Raw genomic sequence first — 8,122 nt, forward strand, 5'->3', positions numbered from 1 at the left:
ATATTTACAGCCTTATTGTAACAAACACCCATGACCGCACCCCACCCTTGGGATCGTTTTACCCCTATTGCCAATACCAGTGCTTTAAACATCTGGTACGCCCAGTCGACGGCCTGCATATAGTGGTTCAACCTCCCGGTAAATGGTGCCATCATGTACTGTATTAGATAGAAATACCACACACTTCAAGTGAAACTCAAGTCTTGCGAAAAACACACACATAGAACGTCATAACCCTTAAAATGTGACATGATGAAATAAAAGCTGGATTGTCAATTTTGTTAATTACATGATGAATTGTACAGTTAAGAGATCTTCGTCAGCGACGAATGACTTGCTGTAGTTCTGTATTACAAAAATAACAATGGCATATTTATTATGGGTAGAAACACTCACAGTTGGTATCTATGTGTTGTAGAAAATTTTGAAAAGGTGTGTTTTGAGAGCTCTTTTGAATGAATTAAGTGATGAATCTTTTCTGAGATTGTAAGGGATAGAGTTCCATATTTTTGCGGCGGCAACCCTGAAACTTCTATCCCCGTAGGTAACCAGTCGACTTTTTTTGTGGCACAAGGGTTGTTGCTGCACTTGCTGACCTCAGATTTCTAGTCGGCACGTACACCTCCAGTAAGTCTCTCATATACACCGGCGACTGTCCATGCAAGGCCTTGAATGTTTGAATGAGAATTTTGTATTTGATTCTTTCTTGTATTTGAAGCCAATGAAGATCTTTAAGGATAGGTGTTATATGTTCAAAACGGGTTGTTTTCGTAATAAGACGTGCAGCTGTGTTTTGGACATTTTGCAGTTTGCTCGTTGTTGATAATCTAATCGTGAGGTCACAAGCGAGTTTATCAGGGGTTTTGTGGCTTCAGTTGTCAAATATGGTCGAATATGACCAACGTGTCGTATTTGGCCGTAGCATGTTCGAGTCACAGAGTTAACATGATGGTCCATGTGCATGTTCGAATCAAGCGTAGCACCAAGGTTTCGAACAGTTTTTGATGGTCTTATGCTCGATTCGCCAACTTTCAGTTCTAGATTTTCGACATGTTTGGAGTGTTTTTGACTCGAAAAAAGACTTACGTCAGTTTTGTCTGCATTCAATTTTAACATGTTTGAATTCATCCATGAGATGATTTCCTTTAGGCATTGTTCAACTCGTGTGATTGTGACTGCCTTAAATTTGATGCTTGGTCAACTGGTTTAAACGATAGAAAAAGTTGGGAGTCATCTGCATAAAAGTGGTGGTTTAGACCGTGGTTTCTACAGATGGACCCGACTGGCTTTGTGTACACCGTGTAGAATTTTGGGCCTAGAATAGATCCTTGAGGAACACTGAATTTCATAAGAACTGGTTCAGAGAGTTTGCCATCGATGCATACTGTTCGGTAGCGGTCTGTTAGATATGATGCCACCCATTGAAGGGGTTTATCGGCGAATCCAAAATTAAATTCGAGTCTGTGAAGAAGGGTGTTATGGTCAATGGTGTCGAATGCAGCCGACAGGTCCAACATCACAAGTACGGTGACGTCACCTTTGTCAAGGGATTCGAGAATGTCGTTCTGAACTTTTAAAAACGCGGTTTCAGTTGAATGAAATTTTCTGTATGCTGACTGGTTTATTTCATGTAATTGATTGTTCGTCAGATGTTCCTCATTTATTCTGTTTACCACTTTCTCAAGGATTTTTGAGAGGAATGGCAGATTGGAAACAGGCCTGTAATTCTTGAGTGTGTTTTGGTCAAGACTTGGCTTTTTTAACAATGGTCTTATTCGTGATGTTTTAAATGATTCTGGCACGGTTGCACTTTCTAGAGAGATGTTAACAATTTTCGTCAATATTGGGAGAAGTTCGTTTATACAAGATTTCAAGAGCCATGTAGGAAGAGGGTCTAATTCACATGACTTATTAGCTGACTTTTGAACAAGCTTTTTCACCTCCTCTGTTGCTGGACTGAAACTAGTCGAACGCGCGGTATCACATAATGATATGCGTCCGTCTTCTGGAGTAAATGATTCATTCTGATCCTGGGATGCAATATTAGTTCTGATTTTTCCTATTTTATCTATGAAGAAATCGCTGAACTCCTGTGCTAGTAGTTCTGGGTTCTTGCCTGATGGAAATGCCGCTTCACTTGGACCGTTCAATAGAGTTAAGATAAAAAAATAAAATAAAGGTAATCCATTTGTGAGGTTAACTATTTAAAATATATTGTACAGATTTTTGATGTTAATGATAAGCTTATTATAAATTTAATTTGCCAAGGTGACAAAACTTGTTAACGTACCTGCGCAAATAACCAATCTGCGGGATTTACCAAGCTCGCAGCGCATTATTCATGGACAAATTAAAGTTTATGTGTGGAATGTACACCCTTCAGTCCGTAAGAGCTGCATTTAATCAAAATGAGATAGATAAAACATGCAAATTGTGCATCCTAGAAGACGAAACAATGGAACACTTTATCTTGCGCTGTGAAATACTTTCTCTTATGCGAGACCCCATTCTTCTGGACTTAGTACATGAACTGAAAATGGTAAATTTTGCATTCTGGGAACAACTCCAACCGAAAGAACAAGTGCAATTATAATAGACTGTACCCACCTGTGTCAAAGACCTAATATCAAATACTCAAGGCTGTTTGTATTAGGAAAAGTCGAATTTCAATGTAGAAGGCTGCTCTTTAATTTACACACAGAAAGATATAGGTACTTAGCTGCAGTTAATAAACCAGAGAACTTTAGAGTGCACAAAACGGCGACTGCAACCAATGTATAATAAGTTTCCAGTGAATAATAGAACAGTCCATAAATCAGAAACTGTAAACTGTTTGTGACGTGTTCAGAACACGGTTTGTCTAAAGAGGCAGAGAAGACTTGGATAACGATAACGATAACGACATGGCCGCTACTCCTTCTAAACAGCTGATCGCATGTATTGACTGAGACCCGATAGGGATAGCCGAATTAGAAGCTCTATGTATAGATCTAGCAGCGCGCAGAACAAACTTTTGTCCGTTGGGTTAACTGAGCGACGATTTACCAATCTGTAGTACAGTGCAGAAAACCTCCGAAAATGCATTAATTACTATTGAAAATATTTTCTACTGAAAAAGAAATGAATAACATCAATAAGATGTTTTAGAAATGAAATATTCTTGAAATATCGGCATCATTTCAAGATTTTCAGACATCACGCACAGGTTACAGATTTGATTACATATAGTCCAGCCCCAGCTCGGTTCCAATCACTGAGAGGTTGTTAACTGTAACTTTCTAATCTATATCTATGTTTTCAATTTTAGTAACTGTAGTTCTTTTTAACATTGCACCTAATGAGCTTGCTCATCTTTTAATAGTCTATCCCTGACAAGCGTCTCCCAGTTATAATTAGTATTGATTGTTTGGCATGCAGTAAGCTGTAGATGTAGATGTTGATATTATAAGTAGTCAGGAATCGAACAATGTAAGGGACCTTCATGTCTTAGCATTATTGACTAATGCGTCTACAGTGAAAATTTTAGTACAGTTGTTTAATTTGTATATACTTTGAATGTATATTTTTTTTATCTGAACCCATACAGACTGTAAGTCAGTTTCTGGAGGTTTTCGGCGCCGGAAAAACAAGAGTTCTTTATAAAACACAAATGCCTCTCACAATGACTTGTCGGATGTATCTGGGTGTGTAGTTTACAGTCTTCAGTATGGTGTAGCCTTTTAGTTATGACATATAGACAGTAAGGGTCATCTGCTGACCATAGGCAATTATGTAGACCAAATATTCCTCTTGTTATTGCTCGAAAACGGTTTTCGGTCTCAAGGCCATCGTGACCTTGACCTTAGGCCTACTGATCTCAAAAACAATTCAGATGATCAACTGACAACAAACAATTTTTCTATGAAGTTTGCCTACCGTATGTTAATATAATCTGAAAAGTAGATCCCTCGGAAGCACCGAGAACAAGGCAAACAGTGAAAATTGCAGACTCGGTTTGATCGAGTCTGTTCATGTCGTTGAGCAGTAATGGAAAATGCAACACTGCCACGCCCCCACCCCCCCCCACCCCCCGCCCGCCCCCTAGCACCGGCTTAAGCGGTATTCACAACACTGAGATGAATTTGGGGCGACTTTTTACGGCCGCCACACAGCACTTAACGCCCGCTGTTGTGAAGTAAATATAATCTGAAAAGTAGATCCCCCGGAAGCACCGAGAACAAGGCAAACATTGAAAATTGCAGACTCGGTTTGACTGAGTCTGTTCATGAGCAGTAACGGAAAATGCTACACTGTCCACACCCTCTAAAGCATGCTCAGCTAATATTGGACCTCCGATAATTTATGTATATTGCATGTAAAATTATTGAAAACAGCATCATACAGTAGATAGTCTTACGAACATTTGTCCTCATTGGAGCGCAGTGTATGCACACTCCCAGAAACCTGAGAATACGACACCTTCGCCTAATCCAACCGACAACCTAGATAATACGAGGCATCCACATCAACAAAATAACGGATGTTTCAACACCGCATATGTAACAGACCCACACATGGCTGATATTTTAACGGTATACTTCACTATTAATTGGCTATCAATGTTGAAAACATTTGTCTATAACTTACTACATGTTTTCCCTATAATAGCCACACACAATCAGATCGTATTTTGCAATCATTTTACCAATTAATCCCTTAAAGGGAGGTAATTTAACTTAAGAACGGAATATGGCCTTATCCCAAAAGACATGTTGTATCTGGAGCTTTGAAACGTGATACTTTTCTATTAACATGTATTTTTCTACATGTTCAGATATCCCGTTTACATTTATATAAAATGTGTTATGTTAAATCCGAGGATACTGTCACTGTCATTTTATCATTATCTTTATTATTATTACGGCTACTATTATATTCATTTTTCATGTTGCGAAGACACTTAACAATGAAGCGAACATTTCGTATTTTTTTCAGTATCTTTTAAACTATTTAAAATAAAGCTACATATTCTTATGTGATCAGAGTTTCATCATCATTTCTTTTGTATACTTATAAAACTGTGTCAGAGTACACAATAACTTCAAATTATTTTGTTTTAAGATCCAACAGACAAGAAACAGCCTTCTCAAACGGCAACCCCGAAGCAGTGTATGTATGGACATACAGGCGAACGACATAAACACAGAATCACATTTACAAAGCAAACAAACAAAACAACAACACAGCAAAACAACAACAACCACAAACGAGGATGAAACGAGGAATCGCTGAAATCCAGTGGGAAACAGCATTGGACCCTTTTCTATCTAATTATAAACCCAACACAAATATAGACATTGACTTCGTCGTTTCTAAGGTACTAAATGGAAGATTCTTCTTATTTACATTCTGTCATGTCAATATAAAAGTGTAATGATAATTGTATGATTTTGTCTGCGTCTTCTAAAATCAGACAACATTTATCAGTTTCCAAGTCGTCGCGTTATCGTATTATACCAAATGTCTAGTACAATATTGTATCCTATTTATTATGACACTGAATATTATTTCACATTTAAAGCTGCCCGGTCATACTTGTGCAACATTTTATGGCATTTTTCAGTTTTCGCGTATTCTGTTAAAGGTTTATTTAGGGAACAAGTATGTATATTACTTGCACAGAGTTATATGTCTGAAACCTAAAATTTTGTAATAACCCTCCCTCCCTTTACTAAGAAAATATTGAAAATCTAAGAATATCTTTTGATCTCAAAAGAGGTTCTAGTTTTTCATTTACATTTGGAGAAAATTTGAAAACTTCAAAAACCTGAACCAAAACGCAAGTTTCGAATTCATTTATTCAAATTTACCAAGATAGACAAAGAGAGATAATAACGTTTTTACATACTCTAATGGCTAAACACACTAATGTAAATATGTAACATTCAGTGGTTGATATATTCGTATAATTACTTAGGCAAAGTATATCAAATTTCTCTATCTTGGTTGAACAATCAGGATAGGAGAGTCAAATTGTAAAAGTTCTTCAGTGAAAATATAACATGTATTAAGCACTCAAAGCCCATATAAGTGTAAATAATCGCTAATCCATTACTTTACCAAAACCTAAATAACAACCTTTAATATTTTAGTGCTGTTGATACTGTTGATAACAGCATTTTATCCGATACAGACTTGCATACAACAAAGCTTTTATATGGTAGGAATAAAAGTACCAAATGTTCCAACGTACAAGATACAATAAGCCTACATTTTATGTCAGAGTTAAAAGTACACTACCATTAATGGCTATTAAGATCATTATCCACTGAAACTAAAAGGTTCTTAGAATCCCTCGATTACAGAATCACTCTACCATGTATTCATTTTTATACTCCGCGTCAAGGAACTTTCTCCGTGTCATTGAACTTAGTTGGATACACAACTCTAAATAACAATGGTGGCAAAAACGAAACTGATTTTAAGATTTTATTCAAATATAACTGGTTTTCATTTACCGCGACTCCGAGTTTAATTTTGTCACATTTTCATTGTTCCTTATTTTGAGAAGGAATACTTAGATTTAGTAAGTCTCACTTGACTGAGCAACTGACCTCGAAAGCTGTTGTCATTACAAGCTGGCCAATCAAACTCCGTGATCTTAGAAATAACCTCTGACGTTAAAATTATTCTTTCCTAATTGAGGCGACTTTCTGGCTATTCGCTCCGCGGATTACATATTACTCAACCCAAGGGTGGAAAAGTGGCTTTGTTGAAAAATACCAAGCATCTTATTTGTCACAAAGGTTAACAAACGTCGTTACCTTCGAATGCATGTTCAATACGTGAAATCAAACCCAATAGCGACCCTCTAATTGCGCGCAACAAATTCACGCATCGAATGATACAAAATTCCTAATTGGTCAGTTTATATCGTATTACTATTTTGTTAATAATGCATATATTCATACGAAATTTCACATACCGACATTTGAATAGGTACTGCAGCTAATTATGATTTATTTTTGACGACTCACAACCAAAGTAACCGCATTAGGCGTTTTGACTAACATTACATATTTTGCACTAACATGCACGTGTTCGTTTACACTTTTGGCATTACTGACGAAAGTCCTACTAGAAAAACACATAAAATGGTGAAATTGACACAAAAGTAACGCGATCGAGCTGTCGGAATATTGCTAGCCGGGACACATTTACGACACATTTGTAATTATTTTTGCAATTTAAAAAGAATTTTGATATAATTTGTCTGTAGCTGTTACTTTGACAGTTATTTCCATTTTTAACCTTATTTCCGTTTACAAGAACCTTCAATCGTTGGTTATCTACCATCCGCATTCTTTTGGCAAAATTTAACCCAAGGACAATTCTTTGATGTGACCGATTTTGAGTTTTGTTGTAAAATTCCCACAGCCCGGGCGCGTTGCTCTTGTGTCAATTTCACAATGATATGTGTTTTTCTAGTAGGATTTTCGTCAGTAATGCCAAAAATGTTCACTAACAGGTGCATATTGGTGCGTATGCCCTGCAAGTGGAAAATATGCAATATTGGTCAAAACGCCTAATGCGGTTAGCTGGCCGTGAGTCGGCCAAAAATAAATCAATAATTAGCTGCAGTACCTATTCACATGTCTCTTGTAAATACATGCATTATTAACAAAATAGTAATACAATATAAACTGACCAATTAGGAATTTTGTTAAGTGTACATGTGGACATGGACTGACCGGGTTAATGTGTATAGCCAGTGTTTCTTAATTGCCAAATTAATTCAACTGAAAGTGGTTACGGATTTACTTTATTGTTGAATTTAACAACGTATGTTAGCGCAAATACTTTGGGAATAACAAACTTAAATTTTTTAGTTGAAAAAAAAACATGTGGTCATTAGAGCAAGGTGGTCTCAGCTCAAAAGTGGTCTTTAACACAAGTTTGACTGTATATTAAAACTGCAAATTACCAAACGCAACAAACAGAACTAATGTTTCTTTCAACTGGCGAAATTACTCTGAACTGGGGTTACATTTTAATCATAATTTCTCTTCTGGCAAACATTAATGTATCTAAAATCAAAACAAATATGATATTAGTCCTAATATGTAGCCAGGTTACACGTACA

This window comes from Mercenaria mercenaria, chromosome 3 (genome assembly GCF_021730395.1).
Source record: "Mercenaria mercenaria strain notata chromosome 3, MADL_Memer_1, whole genome shotgun sequence".
Classification (NCBI taxonomy): Eukaryota; Metazoa; Mollusca; class Bivalvia; order Venerida; family Veneridae; genus Mercenaria; species Mercenaria mercenaria.